Raw genomic sequence first — 18953 nt, 5'->3', positions numbered from 1 at the left:
ATTTAGTGAAATAGTCTGTAGCTGTTATTATCCATTTATGTCCATCAGATGAGAGGGGTGTGATAGTTCCAACTAGATCAAGGCCCCAACAAGCGAAAGGCCAAGGTGGTGCAATAGGTTGTAGATCTTGTGCTGGAGCGTGCACAAGATTTGCATGCTGCTGACATGGGAGACACTTTCTGACAAAGTCACAGGAATCTTCTTCAATGGTAGGCCAATAGTAGCCTGCTCTAAGGATTTGTCGCTCTAGGACAATACCACTTGTGTGGGCACCGCAAAGTCCAGAGTGTACTTCCTTTAACACCATCGCGGCCTCATTTTGGTCTAAACATCGAGAGAGAGTATCATGATAACCTCGACGATATAGGGTATTTGCTATGATAACATAGCGGGATGATTTTCAGATGAGGTTTTGGCGTTGGGTACATGTGAGGTGAGGGGATATGATACCATCGTTAAGGTAAGCGTGAATCTCATGGTACCAAGGGGATTGGGGACCAACCAAGATACAAACACGGTTTGAATCCTCATTCGCATAGGCGGGTGTGAGGAGCTGCTCCACTAAAAACTCATACTGTGTAGCTGCTTGGGGAATTTCCAAGAGCGAGCCTATAGTAGCCATAGCATCTGCTGCTTTGTTCTGTATTTGAGGCACTTGTGTAAACTGAAGCTTTGTAAAATGTTGGGTTAGCTAATCAACTAGCTCTTTGTAGGGTAATAGCTTTTCATCTTTGGTTTGATATTCATTTAGGGCTTGCTTGATGATGAGCTGAGAATCGCCAAAGATTTGTAGCTCAACAATGTTCCATTCTACAGCTATCTTTAATCCTGCTATGAGGGCCTCATATTCAGCTATATTGTTGGTGCTAGGGAATTGTAGCTTGAAGGCTTTTGGAATGTAATTTGCTTGAGGTGTGACCAACAATATTCCTGCCCCTGATCCATGAGATGTGTATGAGCCATCAAAATAAAGTTTCCATGGGGGTTGTTCTTCAATTAGACAGATATGCTCATCTGGAAATTCTGTGATCAATGGATAAGCATCTATTAGAGGTGCATCAGCTAGGTGATCTGCTATAGCTTGCCCTTTGATTGCCTTTCTATCCACATACTGGATGTCAAATTCACTAAGGAGCATAACCCATTTGGCCAAACGGCCTGTAAGTGCTTTTCTAGAGAGCATATACTTGAGAGGGTCAATCTTGGAGACTAGTTGGATGGTATGACTTAGCATGTAATGGCAAAGTTTTTGAGTTGAGAAAACAACTGCCAAACAAGATTTTTCCATAGGAGTGTAATTGAGTTCATAACCAACTAGGGTTCTACTGATGTAGTAGATGGCTCTTTCTCTGTTGTAGTCATCAAGCTATGCTAGAAGTGCCCCTAGAGCAGTAGGTGTTGTTGATATGTACAAAATCAGGGGACGACCAGGAACTGGTGGAACCAAGATAGGGGGATTGATGAGATACTTCTTGAGATGGTCAAAGTTGTGCTGACATAAAGGATCCCACTTGAAGTTCTCATCCTTCTTTAGTAAATGTGAAAATGGTGTACACTTATCTGCAAGCTGGGAGATGAAGCGCCGAACAGATTGGAGCTTTCCTTGAAGAGAGTGAAGTTGTCATAGTGTCTGGGGAGGAGGCATGTCTAAGATAGCCTTGACCTTCTTGGGGTCGATCTCTATACCTCGTTTAGAAACTATGAAGCCTAGAAGCTTGCCAGATGTGACCCCAAAGACACATTTCTTGGGATTCAGCATGAGATGATATTTGGCTAACCTATAAAAGACTTTCTCCAGGTCAGCAAGATGATCCATGAAGGTATGAGACTTGACCAAGATATCATCCACATAATCCTCCAAAATGCTATGGATGAGATCATGAAAAATGGTTGTCGTAGCTCTTTGATAGGTAGCCCCAGCATTCTTTAGGCCAAAAGGCATCATGTTGTAGCAAAAGGTTCCCCAAGGGGTAGTGAATGATGTCTTATGCTGATCCTCTTCTGCAATCTTGATTTGATTATACCCAAAAAATCCATCCATGAGGGACAAAATTTCATGTCCAGCTGTAAGATCTACAATCATATCTATGTTGGGCAAGGGAAAATCATCTTTTGGACAAGCTTTGTTAAGATCTCTAAAATTAGTGCAGATTCTGATGTCACCGGAAGGTTTAGTGACAGGGACCATGTTGGAGATCCACTCTGAGTAGTCGATAGGTCGGATAACCTTAGCAGCTAACATTCTTTCTAATTCAGCTTTGACCAATAATGCCACTTTGGGATGCATTTTTCTAAGCTTTTGTCTGATGGGCTTGATCTTTGGATCAACTGCAAGATGATGAACTACAAGCTTTGGATCAAGTCCTAGCATGTCCTGATATGACCATGCAAATCGGCCAATGTTCTCTCTTAAGACCTCAAAGAGGAGGTCAGCTTGGTCTTGTGATAGGGATGCAGCAATGTGAACAAGTCTGGGGATCTCTGAAGAACCAATGTTGACTTCTCGAGTATCCTCAATTAGAATAGAAGACACCTCTAGTCGATTATCTTGAGGAGGCAATGCTAAATCCTCATGTTCTTCTGGATTTTCTTGCTGAGGGGCTCTCTTCGTTGCCTTAGCTAGTCTTAGATTCACCTTTGTTCCAGTTTTGGGTGTATCGGAACTAGGTTGGGGATTTTCTCCAAAATACCCCTTGGGATCTAGCTTGTAGATATAGGCAGAATCTGGCTTTGTTTTCTTGTGAGGAGTTTCAGCTCCCATGAATCTTAGAAGTGCCTCCTCTGATGTGAACTCATCGATGTGTATGACACTTGGTTGGTCCCAATCTATGAGTTGTGGATGGGCGAGTGGTAGGTCAATGAGGTGGATGGATAGTTCTTGGAGAACAGAGTCTCCGAGGGAGATTTGGTCTAGGATATCGTCGTAGGCTCTCTTTTCAACTTTCTTAGGAATGTCTTCGATTTTGACAAGGTTGCGGTGAATGTTTAAAAAAGCGTGACCGTTCTCATTGGTGCCCCCAATTGTGGGTATGCCAAAGCCAAGACCTGAATTTGATTCCCACTTGTGTGCGTCGATGGGGCACTGCATGCCTCTTTCTTCTAGTCCTAGACCACCACCTTGATAGTTCCATTTGTCAGTGATGAGCTTATGTTCTTGGGGATACTTTTTGCTGAAGTGATCAAGGCGTGCTTGATTTCTTTGAGGTGCATCCTTATGTAACCATTTGTTGATATCTGGAGTGAGCTCCTCATGAAGAGGGATTTTTGAGGATACAAAGGTTGTTGGGCCAAACTGTTTGTATCGAGGAGGTGGAACCTCCTTAGCTTTGTGATATGTCGGTCGTCTATGGGCATGTGGATCAAGTGGGAGTGCCCTGACAGCAAATGCATCTGACAAACTATACTCTCCACAACCTTTGTTATTGATCTTCACAGTAGACAGGGTAGAGGCGAGGATGGTTTCTGGGTCATTATAAGTGTGGGATGAGCTGGCGATGGATGTGCCGATATCAATTCTAGGGCAATGGTTTGTATATGAAGCTTCAACTGCATTGCAGTAAGCAAAGGGTTCTGGATCGGCATGGATGGTTACCTCAGTGCCTTGATGCGGAAATTTGATGCACTGATGGTAAGTGGATGGAACGGCTTTCATGGCATGAATCCATGGGCGATCGAGGAGGATGTTAAATGGTAGGTTTAGATCAATAACATGGCAGAGTGTCTCTTGGATGACTGGCCCAACCTTGATTGGCAGCAAAATAGTTCCTTCTGTGGTTCTTTCCAAGTTGTCATAAGCTTTGATGGTGATAACCTCACTGATGATATCTGCCTCAGTATACCTAGCTTGTTTTATGAATTTTAGGGTGCAAATATTCAAGGCTGATCCATTATCTATCATTACTCTTTTTACAGCAAAGTTTGATACCATGATGGCTATGTGAAGCGGAAGGGTGTGATCTAGCTCGACCACGGGTATGTCGGTGGGTTTGAATGATAGGGCACATGAGGATGAGAGGTGTCCAACAAGATTACAAAAATTAGTAGCATTGATATCAGAAGGGACAAGAGATTCTATGAGAGCACTGTCAAGGATGTTCTTGTACACAGGACTAGTGCGAAGAAGGTCTAAAATGGAGATTTGGGCTGGCATGTTCCCAAGGTGTTCCAAGATATTGTACTGGCTTTTTGATGGAGATGATGGTGTTGGTGTAACAGGTGGGCCTACGATGTTAAATCTTGCTCTTTGAGTGGTGACTGCACACTCATTGTTTGGTCCTTGGATATTGATAACATTGACGGAAGGCTCTTTCTCGGATATACAACCTATAAGGCTACCATAGTCTATATAGGATGAAGTGTGGTCACTGTTCTTCCCATGCTGTTGGTTTGGCTGACGGTTGTTGGTGTTGTTGTTGTTGGTTTGGATAGGTGCTTTTCCAAGATTTTGGTTGTGGTGTGGAGGAAAAGCATTTTGATAGATCTGTAAGCCTCCATTGGGAGAGGTTTGGGCACCAACAGTGATTTCTTTCCGATCAATGAGGTCCTACACATAGTCTTTTAGTTTCATCCATCTGAGGGTAGTGTGACCTTTTACCCTATGAAATTTGCAGTACTCATTGCCTTTGTACCATGCAGCTTTGGATTGGCTTGGGTCAATTTGCTGGGTAGGAGGAAATTTGATGAGGTTTTCTTTGACTAATTTCTCAAAAATGACATCCAATGGTTCACCAAGGGGTGTATAGTTTCTAGGTGTAGGTTGGAATCTAGGCTTTTGTCCTACAGCTACATTGATGGCATTAGCTTGATTGCTAGACCCTTGGAAGTTGGGTCTTGGATTGTGGTTTTGATAGCTTTGGTTATTCTGTTGTTGGTAGTTGATAGCTTGTTGATTTTTTGGTTGATATGGTGGGTTGGACTGGTTGTGAGAAGGACCAACAATATTCACATGTCTGGTGTCAGTGATGCCATCTGTTGCAACGTGTTTGTTTTTGTTCCAATACCTAGACTTGTCATTGGAATGTGATTGATTTTGGTTGGCTTCCTTGTAAAGCTTGACCACACCATCTTTAATGAGTCCTTGCTCAAGGATCATTCCTTTCTCTTTGATATCTTTGTAGGTTTGCAAACAGTTCATGGTCATGTGGTGAGCCAAGCTAGGATGGGCATTATCAATAAACATTTTCACCACATGGCGTTCTGGCAAGGTGCAGGATATGCGGGTGGTAAGGGTTTGCCATCTTTGCAGGTATTCGGCAAGGCTTTCTCCACCTTTTTGCTTGGTGTGGACAAGATCAACTATTGATAGCTCTATTTCAACAAGATGGGCATATTGGGCTACAAATGCCTCAGATAATTCAGCAAAGTTTTTAATTGTGCCATAGGGGATTCTATAAAACCATTCAAGAGCTGGTCCAGCTAAGCTTTTGGGAAAAAGGCGCAAGAGGAAGACATCATTGTATGCTACGTCCTGGCAGTGCATGTAAAATTCTTTGATATGTGTGACAAGGTCTCCTTTTCCTCTGAATTTGTCAAATTTGGGTACCTCAAAGAGTTTTGGAAATGGTGTCATGGTAATGGCTCTGTCAAATGGGTAAGGACACACATTCTCAAACTTGAATGTCTTCGGATCATTCCCTTCTTGGATGGCTTTTAGAGCTATCTTCATTTGCTCCCATTCTGAATTGATAGGTGATGGCTGGGGTGCCCCCAATGTAGGAGTGCCTTGAGGTAGGTATGTGTTGGATGGGGCCACTGAATATGGATGGCTATGATAGATTTGCTGATAGGGATTGTACATTGTTTGGGCAGCTGCATGGTGGATGACAGGTTGCTGAGGGGGAGGTGGCGCATATTGCTGCATGTGCTGCGAGGCTTGCTGTTGATATGGGATTTGAGGTTGGGATTGAGGAACATAAGCTGGTTGTGGGATAAATGGATTGTTTTGTGGAGGTAAGGTATAAGATGGTTGAGAGGCTTGGGGAAAGGATCGGGGGGCTTGTGGGGTTTGACCAATATATGTGGGTTGTGCCCCCATTTGGGATGGTATCTGCAAATAATTGGTGGTTGACTGGGGTGGTGGATTACCTCCTAGAAGTGGCATTGAAAAGTAGTTGGTAATTGGAGGTAATGGATTAGTTGGTGGTGGAGGTGGTGGGAATTGAAAGCTTGGGAATGGAACTGATGGGGTTTGATAGCTTTGTGGTTGGATTTGGAAGCTTGGTAGAGTGGTGGCAGGGGCTGGGGTCACTTGGGAGTTTGGTAGAAAATTGGTAGTAGCTTGTGGGATTTGATAGCTTTGTGGAGTGAGGGTAGTAGCTTGTAGATTTGTGGCTAATGGTATTGAGCTCCCAAGACCTAATGGAAATGATGGGATTGTGCTTTGGGCTGCAGTGAACAAGCTGCGGGTGATAAAAGGTTGATTACTTGGCCCCATGGGTGGCATCCCTGTTGTATATTGCTGAGGTTGGCCAAAGATGCTAGCACTGATTTGGGAGATGGGTGGATTTGGAAGGCTGGGTTGGGGAGCAGCAACAGCAATAGTGAAGGGGGTGAACGGTGAGCTGTTTTGGGTAAAGGGGGTTTGGAGCGGAGAGGTATGAACCAAGGATGGAGTGGTGGTGGATGCGTTGGCTTGCGGCATGGAGATTTCAACTTGGGTGGATGATGGTATGTTTGGGTCTGTTGGATCATATGGATTGGCTGGAGGCTCTTCTTTTGGCATATATTGAGGATAATTTGGATCATAAGAGCCTATGGGTGGTGGTAGCTGCCCAAACAATGGGTGAGATGGATTTGATAATGGAGGGGGTCTTCCAAATTCAAAGGTTCCTACATTTTCCCTTCGAAAATTAGCCATGATTGTCTCTTTGTTCTTGTCTATAATGGCATTTACCAATACTGCATTTCCTGGTTGGTTCATGAAAGCTTCAATGTCAGTACATGATGGCATAGCTTTCTCTGGGCTGAAGGATGGCTGAGTGCTCAAGGGGGGTGAGGTTGTTCGATCCAAATGATAGGGCTCCATTGTTTCTTTCTTCTTGGCTAAGCGAGTGACAGGTGGCATGAAAAATGCTCCTAGGGATGAGATGCAATAATGCTGATGGATGCAAAAGGGGGAAGGCTTCTCTATGCAAATGATTTCCTAGGTTAAGGCAAAGCTATATGACAAAACCTAAGGAGGATTGGGTTGGAGATTCTAACTTCAAAGATATGTTGCCAAAGCACGAAAGGTCTGCTTTCCTATGTGCAAGCTTGGTGGTGATTGTGTCAACTTAAGGATAGACTGATGATCCTTTAGGAAGAACACGAGATTGACCACTTGTGAATCCCAACCTTTAGCTCAAGGTGATGAGGGATAACAAGTGACAAAGCTGGATTACCCTAGAAAAAGCTCTGTCAAAGGGATAACCTTGGTGAGATTGATGGATTTGGAAGATTTTAGGAGTGGCAAACTTTTGGCAAAAGTGACAACAATTTTGAAGGCTTGGATGTGAGGTTTTGATTGCTGGCTAGATGGTTTGATTCTAAATGAGATGGATGAGCTAATAATGCTTAAGGGGATAACCTAAGATGGCTGGATTTTCTACAAAGATGACTCTAAAGTGAAGCTAATCCAAGAAGATGTGGAGAAAAAAGGGTGTCTAATCATAGAAATCATGCCTAGTTGGTAAGGCATAAGCAGGATTAACTCCTGGATGTTGGCTAAATTTGATGGTGCACTCTAACCAAGCCTCTTGAAGTGCTTCGTCGGTAGCTTTGTCCTCTGCTTTGTGGAGTTTGGCAATTCGTGGGCTTGGTGTTATTTCTTTTCTCTTGGTTGAAAGTTCTTGGTATGCTAGAGATGGTTTGAGTTTAACTTTGTGGAACTTCTGTTTGGTTTTGGGTTGCTTTGACATCAATTTCTGAATCTGCTTGGCTTTAAGAGATCTTGGTTGTTTTGCTTCAACTCGTTCAACTTCTGGAATAGGCAGTGACTACGCTAAGTATGCCCTAAGCTAGGATTGACCAAGTTTGGCAAACATTCATTCAACAAATAAAAGATCAAGCAATAGATAGAAACAACCAGATAGAAGTTTTTGATTCTCAGAAAGTGATACTTGCGCCAAGGAGTGTGTATGTTCTACAAATGTTTCGATCAGTCACCTCAAACACATTAACATCCTAGATGGTTGTCTACAAGGTTGACAGTTGGTTTAGCTAAGGAGTCCTCGATATACCCAAGATACGTGAGGCCCAAATCCGTAGATGAGACCAAAAAGATGTCACACAACCGAGAGGAGCGGTAACCCACTTCTCCTCTTTCACTTCTCAAGGGTATAAAGTTCTTTGAGGCTTAGCCCGAGTGACAAAATCTTGATCCCAAGAGAGGTGTCTTTCGATTCACCTCCCAATTCTTATACTCCGCCAGAACGCTGGAGTTGAGGTCGTCCAAGGGGTGATGAAATCCCCAAGCAGGCCTCCTAAAAAGAAACAAGGTTTTGGATCCTAATCTTATGCACCCAAGATAGCCTCGAAAGACGACAAGGGGAGAGAAGACTTGGATGACCTTGGGCTAAAAAGCACGCTTGTTCTTTTACCAACTGACTCTTATGTGTGCTAATCTAGACTTTGCAAGCACTCATGTTTAAGAGACAATGATCAATTCCAACTTGAAGCGCCAACAAAAGTAAATCAATCGAAGAATGCAAACAATAAGAAGAGTTAGGGTCAACAAAAGCAAACTCGCGCGCCCAGAGGCCCTCCATGTCAAGTATCGATTAATTTTCTTTAAGGCATTCAAGATTGAGTGTGAGTTTGTTTTAAGCCCAAAACAAAAGTGTGTGAGATTCAATTTTCAAGCGCGCGCCCGGAGGCTCTCCACGTCAGTTGTTTGTTCAATTTTAGTGCCCAAACTTGAAGTGTGATCGATTTAATCTAGAGTTTTGATCATTTAAGAATTTTGATAAAGTTAAAGCAAACATTCAAAGACCAAGTGAGTGAGTTAGATTGTGGAACATTTAACACCTTTTTCAAGTAGACCCATCCCCATAAATGGCGCTGAGATTGCAACCAATGGTTAATATTTGATGGGTGATTAGAAAAGAGGTGAGTCCAAGGAACTACTCAAATTGATTTTTGCAAATTTGTATTTTAACTTAACAAGGTTTCTTAAATGTCCAAAAATCAAACTTTACCTAGATTGCATGTGGAAAAGAGATTTGTTTTGTTCAATTTTTAGAAGCTCCAAATGAAGTGTTTGATATTGCAATGGTTAATTGATCCTTAGAATTCAAGATTGGATTTGTTGTTTTAATCATGCATTCAAAGAAAATTTGATTTTAATCCATGGCATTCAAGAGTGATTTTAGCAACATGCATTCAAAGAAAAGTGGTTAAACATTCAAGTGTTTTCTTTTGAGCATTCAAGATTGAGATTTTGTGTGTTGTTTTAAGAACTTTGAAGTGCTTTGTTTTAACCTTAGATCATTCAAGATTGTTTTGGACTCAAAAGTGAAAATGACTCTTTGGACTTTGGTTTTCATTCAAGATTTTGTGTTCTAGTTTGCATATTTTAAGCCCAAAAATGATATTCCTAGATTGTTTTGATGCATGAAAATCTTAAGAAACATTCAAGATTTTGCAATAAGACATTTGTTTGGAACAAATAACAAAGCTTTTAGGACAATTTTTGGCAACCATTTAGGACTCTTAGTTTTCATGAGATTTTTAAAAGAACTTTAACATATTTGCAAATGAGGTTCATTTTATCCTTGATTGATGCTTTGAGTTTGATTTAAATTTTAGTTGGCACTTAGTGTTGATTTTGAACCTTTTGAAATGGAAACTTGAAGTTCTTTTTAAATTCCCAAAAATGAAGTGTTCCTAACTTTGCATGAATGCATCTAAAACCTTGATGTTGCAAGGATGCAAATGATTAGATTGGTTTAGTTTCACTTGTTAAAAGATTTTTTATTTTTTGCAAATTTTTAATTTTTTAATGGATTTAAGTATGATTTGGGGGTTCATTTTAAGCACTAAAAAGAAGTGTGTATGATTTTTCTTCCTTAAAAAAAAAAAAGGCCAAGATCTCCCACAAGAAGAAGAAGAAGAAGTAGATGGAATAAGAAGAATACAGATAAGAAGAGGAAGAAGAATTTCAAGTTCTTTGTCCACCTATAAGCTTGAAAAATCTGCAAACACTATGAGATAGATTATGAGTTCCTTTGTCTTCTTCATGTTCATGTGGACCTACAAAACCAATTTATACAATCCTACCAATCACAAAAACAAGCAAAATTAGCCAAAATTAGCAAATGACATACAAAACTTGACTAAAAAAAGCTAATGAAGATGACCCATGCGGGGTCCCACCGGGCGTGCCAAAATGTATATGAGCAATGTTAGTATGCTTAATAGAAACCAAATTTAAATAAAGCTTCTACAAACTAAACAAAATTCATAAACTTCAAGATAGACTAAGATGAGCTCTCAATTGAAAATATGAGCCATTAATGGGCTCTCTCAATGAGAAGCTCTCTTGTTGAGTGGCTTTATCTAAATGGATAGGATGTATGCTCAATATGCTTCCAAAGGCTTCAATGGATGATTGTGGATTTTTGGTGTGGATAGATGGCTTTAGTATGGATTTGGCTCTCAAAATAGCATTATAACGTTACTTCATGGATTGTGTTATTTTGCAAAGGGGAAGGATCCAATTTATAGGCAAGAGGCTTGAGGGATTGAGGGCTAAGATGCAAGGATGAGAAAAAGCTCATGGAGGGCTCAGATTGCATGAGAAGAGAGCACATGGATTGTGCTTTCTTATAGCCAATCAAGGAGTGACACATGTCACATGGTGAGAGGATGGAGGAAAGGGAAAGGATGAGTCAACAAAGGAGGCTCAAGGGATAAAATCTTCATAAAGACCCTCATAATGACTTGTAAGAGCAATAAAAGGGCTTGTAAGAGTCATTTATGACCTAGTGGACTTCATAAAGTTTTATGGTTGAGATATTTTGAGGGTGATGAGAGCAAATTCGACTTGGACTTGATTAGGAAGGTTTTAAGCTTGCTTAGGCTTGTGCAAATGATTAGAGGATGGATTAGGATGGTTTTGGATTAGCTTAGGGATAGGCAAGTGGATGGCATTTAATGAGGGTGGGTGAAGGAGGAGATATTTGTTAACTTTGGCTTGGGTTAGTAAGTTTTAACCCATGTTTAGGGAATGTGACAAGGTTAGGAGGGGATTAGGATTAGGTTTAAAGACATCTTCTAGAAGAGTCTAGACTTTGGATGAGGATAAAGACTTTCTAGAATAGTCTAGAATTTCCTAGGATGAGGATGAAGACTTTCTAGAAGAGTCTAGAACTTCTTACGATGAGGATAAATTAGATTTTTAGGAAATAAATAAAGTTTTATTTATTTCAAGGGTTTGGGTTGAGGAGATATTTATTAAAACTTTTTTAATAAACATGAGGATTCGTATTTAATCTTAATTAAATATTTTGAGTTGGGATTAGGGGTAGGAAATGATGGGATTAGCCTTTAATCAAAATTAAAGAAGGATTAGAAGATTTTGGAAGAGGTTATTGGTCATAAGGAAATTGGCCAAGTTTTTGGGCAAAAAATAAATTTTTTATTTATTTTAGGATTTTTGTCAATTTATTAATTAAATAATTAATAAATAAGGAAATAATGTTTAAATAAGATTTAAACATTTTTGGGAGGGATTCCTTAATTAAATATTTTTAATTAAGATAAAGGGATTTAATGGCATGAAAATTAATTAATTAATTAAATAATTAATTAATTAATAAATGATGATGTCATCGGGACTTTTTCAGAAAATAAAAATACTTTATTTTCTAAAGGTTTTTAGGTGTCTACAAATATTAGTTAGAGTTTATTATTAAAATGAAACTCCTAAATAATAATTATTAAACTAAATAAATATAAATATGCCAAAATTAGAACATCAATCAAATATTTAAATTTAATTCTTTTATTTAATTAATCTTCTCAATTAATTAAATATAACTAAGTATTGAATTTTCTTTATAATTTTTTAATTAAATTAAATCATTAAATTATCTTTTAATTTGATTTAATTATAATTGAAAATCATGACAAACCCATAAGGCTAAATAGAACAACTCAACTGAAGATAAAGAACAGATCCAACTTAAGGGTCAAAATCACGAATTGACGTCACTTGACGAATTCAGACAGGTAAGCAATTCAGATACTTGTCATACTTTCTAGGATAGTTGGCTTAGGTTAGAGTTTAGACTCAAGAATTATCTCCCCTCTTTTACCATTGAGATACTGTAATAGGGCATGCTCATCCTAGTGATTTAGAGAAGTCCATGCCTGGTACCTACAATCTACATACAATCCATGCATGTACACACACATATAATCTAAACTAAACAGGTAATGGCGAGGAGTGGTGCACCATGTAGATCCCAACTAGCAGGTGACTATGACTCCCTCCCTCAACCACATCAGAAATGTTGAACATAAAGTAAAACATATAGGTACACCATACACATGCAAGTATTGGGTAAGTAACCATAGAAACTACATATATATCACACATCTAACTATCATCGTGAGAGAACTGAAATCATTGTATGAACATACATGTATCATCATAGAAATAATCGTAAACACATGAAATAACTAAGTAACTCAATGCATATATCAACTGAATAAGAAATACATCTAATCAAATCCAATAACCAAGTATCACTAATCATAAAATGTAATCATAAAATTGGCCTAAAAGAATTTGGCAATACGACATGAAAAGTCAACTAGGGGTAGGCATTACATAGTGCTTGCAATTTGATCAAAAGAATTCTCAATCCCAATCCCAAAATAGTATAGTGTGGATGACCCTTTCAACAATATAATTTAGGTTGCTGTAGAAAATTACGATGATGGCTGATCTCTAGACAAAATGCACCAAAGACAAAAACAAAAAAGTCAAATGTATTCCTTCAAATTTTTTCGATCAAAAAATATATAGATCATGAAGATCAAATGCTGAAAATTTCAAAAAAAATCATTGTGTTTTCGCTTTTTTGAAATTTAGTTAATGGTGCAATTTGTAGGGAGGATAGTTGCATTTGAAAATTACCATATCACAAGCAATTGAGAATGAGTTGTTTAAGGAAGGATATTGTTAATGACATTTTTAGAGTTTTTAATTAAGATGTTTTTAGCGATGAAAAGCTTGTGTCCAATGAGGAATTTTAGATCTTAGATTAATGTTTAATTTATTAGCACAAAGTTCAGTGGCTATTTCATGATACTTAAAATGGCTACTCCTTTTTCCTATATTTTATATACTTGTTGAAGAGTTGGTCTGAGTTTGAATAATGCAACAACACGATATAAAATGTTTATGTCTTTAACAATTCATCAATCGCAATGGTTATCCATTTGTTACACTTAAAATGGGTTATTGAAAAATTATTTTCCCATTCTGGTTATGTGCATGTTATATAATTTTGACATCTTTGCATCCTCTTCAACTTTTTGAGTTTCTAAGTACGAAAAGAGACCTTCTTAGCTTGCTCCATCTAAAATTTGGCAAGTGAAGAGGGCATGCTTATGGAATTTAGATGAGATGTAACAGGGCCATAGTTGATGAGGAGGATGATCAGATTTATTCTTGGTTGGAATAGGTGCTTGAGCATTGAAAGTCCTTTGGACATCAAGGCAATATGTTAATACACATCACTATGTCAATAAGTTGCTAAACAGTTTAAACTTAAAAGATGTATTTACAAGACTTTGTTTGAGTGAAGATCACGAGGTTGCCTTGGGGGTGGCTTGGCATTGGTTTATAATATCCCCATTATATTTTTCATTATAAAAAGACTTTTTTCAATTGATATACCTTGCAAAAATCGAATTGCAGATTTTCTGGGCAAGTCTCTTCTGCTGAAGTACCAAATGCAATGAATTGCTCCATGTTCATGCATATTTTGAAATTTGAAAAATTCAAGTTGTGTCACCTCAAACTATACCTATTCATATAGAAACAATTCCACAAGTTAATGGCAATCAAAATAAAAAAACAAGTACTCAAGGAACTAAAAAAAAAAATCAATTATTTAAATATTGGAAAAGTGATGGGAAGACTGTAAGTCACATTAAAACTTATTATTTTTAAAACACATCCATAACTCTAATTTTTAAAACACATCCATAGCTCTAAGGACTTCATTTATGTTCAACAATTTGTTAGGATAAAACATTACAAAAATCTCATTAACATTTGTGTGCCTTGTAACCTCATATCATTAATATTACGATTGAGGCATAGGAAAAAGGTGAACATGATTAAGAAAGATTTAATATATTTTCTATTTTCAATAAATTTTAATGTTTTTTACAATATTTTAAAATTTTATGATATTATAAAAATAACATATATATATATATATATATATATATATATATATATATATATATATATATATATATATATATATATATATATATATATATATATATATATATATATATATATATATATATATATATATATATATATATATATATATATATATATATAATTTTGAAAAATTCAACATTTAATATACTAAAGTCAAAAATATATATCCTTTAAAAATACAGATGTCTCTTCATAAAAATAAAAATAAAAAGCTTTTTTGAATTGAACAATAAAATACAAATCATTAAGTGTTATTTCACCGGCTTCATCAAATTGTGTGTGGAATGCTCCTCATGGAGCTGTGAAGTACATGGAATGTTGCTTATGTAGCTACGAAGTACTTAGACGAGGTGGATGTCACATAAGCAACATTTTGTTCTTACATAAAAACTTAGACAAGGTGGATGTCACGTAAGCAACATTTTGTTCTTACATAAAAATAGTGTCTATTAGCATTATATAAAATAAATTCTATTTAAAAAATATATAGCATAATTTATGGAGGAATTTCACGACTCATAAGATGATTAAAAAGATAGTTTTTTTGAAGCAAGTTTCTAGCTATGCTAGAATTGCACAAATGGTATCAACTTCACCCTTGGACCTTTGGGGGTACAAGTGCTAGTATTTAATTATTATTGATTCTAGTAGTATAAGAACTCAACTTCAAGTAACTTTCCAAGATTTTCTTAAAATTAAGAATGACACTCGATAATTAAATAGTAATAACCATTGTACGTTTCATAAATTAAGCTATTATAAAGCTATCTATAATTTATTTTAGTGTTCACTTCTAAATTTTATCAATTTTAATTAATTAATTTTAATTTTTATGTAATTGCTTAAACTAAATATTTTGTTATTAGTACAAATTTTTGTAAGAGTTGTATTTAATTTCAATGCAAAAAGTCAAAGATGTCATAACTTGATGCATTCAAGTAGAAGTCATAAATTTTTAAGTTCTATATTCCAATTTTCAATTTAATTGTGTAAAAAAATCAAAAGTTTTAAATTGCTCATTTAAATTAGATTAGTGTTAAAATATATTTACACAATAAAATCCATGACCACAAAATAATTTGAATTGCAAATATCTTTCAAAAACATTAAATAAATATATTAATCATAATATTATTATAAAACATTTAAATTATTTTCTCAATTTAATTATTATATTCTTATTTCTCCAATTAGTAGTCATAATATGTGAACTCATATTTTAAATTTATTTAAAATAAATCAATACTTAATATAATTTTTATAATAAACACAATTAAGACATTTATTTAGTTTAATTGATAATAAATTGATTATTAAACAAAAAAATTTCCAATTTATAAATTTTTTTAATTATTCAAAATCATAATCTAAGAATAATCGAAGAATATTTTTATTTGACCTTCAAACAAATATAGAACACATTGTAAAATACATTATTCACTTTTTTTCACTCTATTGGCACGACTCTAGCAACTGCCAAGATCTATCTTTCCGAAAAAGTTGTAATAAAAATAAAGATACATCTATCATATTTTCAATCAGTGGCGTTCCAATTTGGCACATAATTTTATCCCACGCTGATTTTGGAAGGTAAAATCTCGTTTCAACTTTTCCATCTGTGGAACGGCCCTCCACAAGCTAGCAACTGCTATGCAACCAGGAACACCGATAACCAATACCAAGAAAAAAGACACCGTTCATTTTCTACAAGTTGTAAAATCTTATATAAAGAAAACGCAGCCCCCCACAAGATACCCGATTTAGCAGTAAGAAATAGTCGTTGATTAACTAATTTGAATATATTCAACTTTAAGGACGGTCAAAAGGGCGTCAACGTTACTGTCAAAAGCCAGATCTCCAATCCGTTTAGGAGCGCCACAAAAATCCATGCCCTCCACAGCATGATCTAAATGTTTTGATCATCTGCATATATTTCGTATATTTCAATGACAATCTGCAAACCCTGCTGTCGAGAGAAGAAAATGAAAGATAAGATGAAATAGCAGAATAAGGAAGCTAATGGCAAACTCCAAACCTTTGAAGATCTAGTCGAAGTCAGAGCTCCATTTTCTTGATTTCTCTGTTAAATTTTAGATGTCTCGTTTATTTGAAGAATTCAAAACCCTCATAACAAACAACCTGTGACTGTTCATTTTTCGATTTTAGATGTTCTCTTGCAAGTCTTGTTTGAAGAATCCAAAACCCAGATAAGATGAAATAGCAGCATAAGGAAGCTAATGGCAAAACTCCAAACCTTTGAAGATCTAGTTGAAGCCAGAGCTTCATTTTCTTAATTTCTCTGTTAAATTTTAGATGTCTCATTTATTTGAAGAATTCAAAACCCTAACTAACAAACAACCTGTGACTGTTCATTAATCGATTTTAGATGTTCTCTTGCAATTCTTGTTTGAAGAATCCAAAATCCTAAGGAAAACAACATGCAAGTTTTCATTGTCAGTTTACACAACTGCTTTTGCGCTGTTAAAACCCCAGAGTCATTATACATAAAGGCGTCACTTCTTCATTAAAATCAGCATAAGCATTTGCCGACTCGCAAATACAAGCAGAGCAATTAATAAAGAGAATCACGAAAAACCTAATATTTACATACATAACACATTCAAACCCTAATTTTACAACTCATGAAAATTTAGCAAGGATCTGATTCAAAATCCCCAAATCTTGTCATCTCCTAGAGAATGAAATCGATCTCAATGTTAAAAGATCGGCAATTATCTGCCGTGTAATCCTTCCTCGCTTTGGTGGAATTGTAGCCGCCTTTCTCTTCACTTTGGCAGAATCAAAGCAGGATACAGACTCTTTGCTCTCCATTTCCCGCAACTAGAACAAAAACCCTTTTTTGAAAGATTCCCAAGAACTCACAAGTGTGGGAATTTCGACCACCGCCTTAACACATTATATAGCCAAAGGATACTTCGCTACCACGGCATGGCGGTCCCTTAGTTGCGCTTAACTAGATGTTAATCATGTTGATTTGGTTTATGAGGTATCGTGCTCTTCCTTCTTTCTCTGTTCTGCACAGGGGGCATAACCGGCATATTCTAGAAGACTAGATGATGCTGTAATTAAAGGGAGCTATATTTTCTAGATGCTAGGCTAGGGAGAGCTACAATTAGCCTATAAAGGACGTAGTTGAAGTCAAACAAGTCTCATAAGTGTTTCTTTAGAGTTGGGTTCGTGGTTTTTTGTGTAGGAGGTTTAACTAATACTTCACCATTAGAATGAAATAATCACGTATCATGGAATTATATTTTCATAATAGAAATTGTCTTAGTAAAAGTTTGGACATTCGTGTTATTTATTATTTAATTTCTCTTAAGTAAATAAAACTATTGACACTTTTATGTATATCAAAAGATATCATAGAATAGATTTGAGGGTAGCATAAATGTTAAATTCAAGTTAAGTTGGATATATTCTGAAATATATAAGAGCTTCTTTGATGATCATAATCTATTCATATATTAGATATATCGTTTATAATCTATAAAGGTAGGTAAAAACAAGTTGGTGATTTTCCTTTGTAACTATCTAGTGACAAATGCTATAATATATTGAAAAGTGACACATACATTGTACTAATTTTGACCTACATTTTTTATTTTATGAATAGTCCTTTTCTATTAAAAAAAAATACTAAGAATACAATTCACAAAAAAGGGGCTTGGGGATACAAGATCACCTGCGAGTGAGTTCGTACAGTCGCAACCGGACTTAGAAACACGGCCTCAGTAGGAAACAACAACTATTCATCAAAAAAAAATATAAAGCAACCTCAGGCTGCCAAAGCAGTGGCAGTCAAGGGAGTGGGTCATCTTTGTCATTAAAACCCTAATCATCTTTGGAATTGGGGGGCGGGCTAGGAACAGTCCAACCGTCATCAGCAGCAATAGCAAGGGTATCAGTGGTAGCCTTTGCATCTTTCACCTCAGGTCGCAGAGGAGAAATCACCAAATCTAAGCGAGGCCATTTCCCAAAATTCGCCCGACGAGCACCAGGAGGAGGAGCCAGGGACCAGCCAGAACCACCACGGGGTGGGGAGGTAGAGTGGCACCTCCAGCCACCAACACCCCCACTTGGAGAGTGGTGGCAGGAAGCTTGGGAGCACGGGGTGTGCGAGTGGCGGCTTGAGGATTGGCCCCGCTGGCGGTGACCACGAGGCGTCGAGGTATCTGCTGAGGCATCTAGAGAGACTTTGGCAACAATGCAAGGAGCATTGCCCTAGTGATTGAGCAACTTCTAGTGCAACTTTGTTAGCTTGCACCGTATCTACATAATAACATTGTTACTGTTACCATTTTCCACGCCCCGCCAAAAAATTCAAATTTTAAATGTCTGCCCACCAACAGCTAGTCCCCAGTTTAAATGATATTTTAATGTTCAAGGCATTTCATGTTTTGCCTCGCCGGCATGCATCTTACCTCGTCGTTGAACCTTCTAGGATCAATGACCCTCGCTTCATCGCCAAGGAAAGCTGCTCAACCTT

General features: G+C 37.2%; 1 long non-coding RNA gene across 1 annotated transcript; it reads right to left on the bottom strand.

Moving 5' to 3' along the window:
- Positions 1 to 15814: 15814 nt before the first annotated feature.
- LOC149577194 (uncharacterized) lies at positions 15815 to 17716 on the bottom strand. Its single transcript, XR_016362866.1, has 2 exons — positions 16482 to 17716; positions 15815 to 16369 (listed from the first exon to the last, which is right to left on the bottom strand). It is a non-coding gene; the product is annotated as an uncharacterized LOC149577194 (long non-coding RNA).
- Between the last annotated feature and the right edge of the window lie 1237 nt (positions 17717 to 18953).

The sequence above is a fragment of the Cupressus sempervirens genome, chromosome 1, assembly GCF_028749045.1.
Source record: "Cupressus sempervirens isolate cs-2001-9-10 chromosome 1, ASM2874904v1, whole genome shotgun sequence".
NCBI lineage: Eukaryota > Viridiplantae > Streptophyta > Pinopsida > Cupressales > Cupressaceae > Cupressus > Cupressus sempervirens.
Note: the sequence above shows the minus strand (reverse complement) of the source record. Positions and strands in the feature narration are given on the sequence as shown.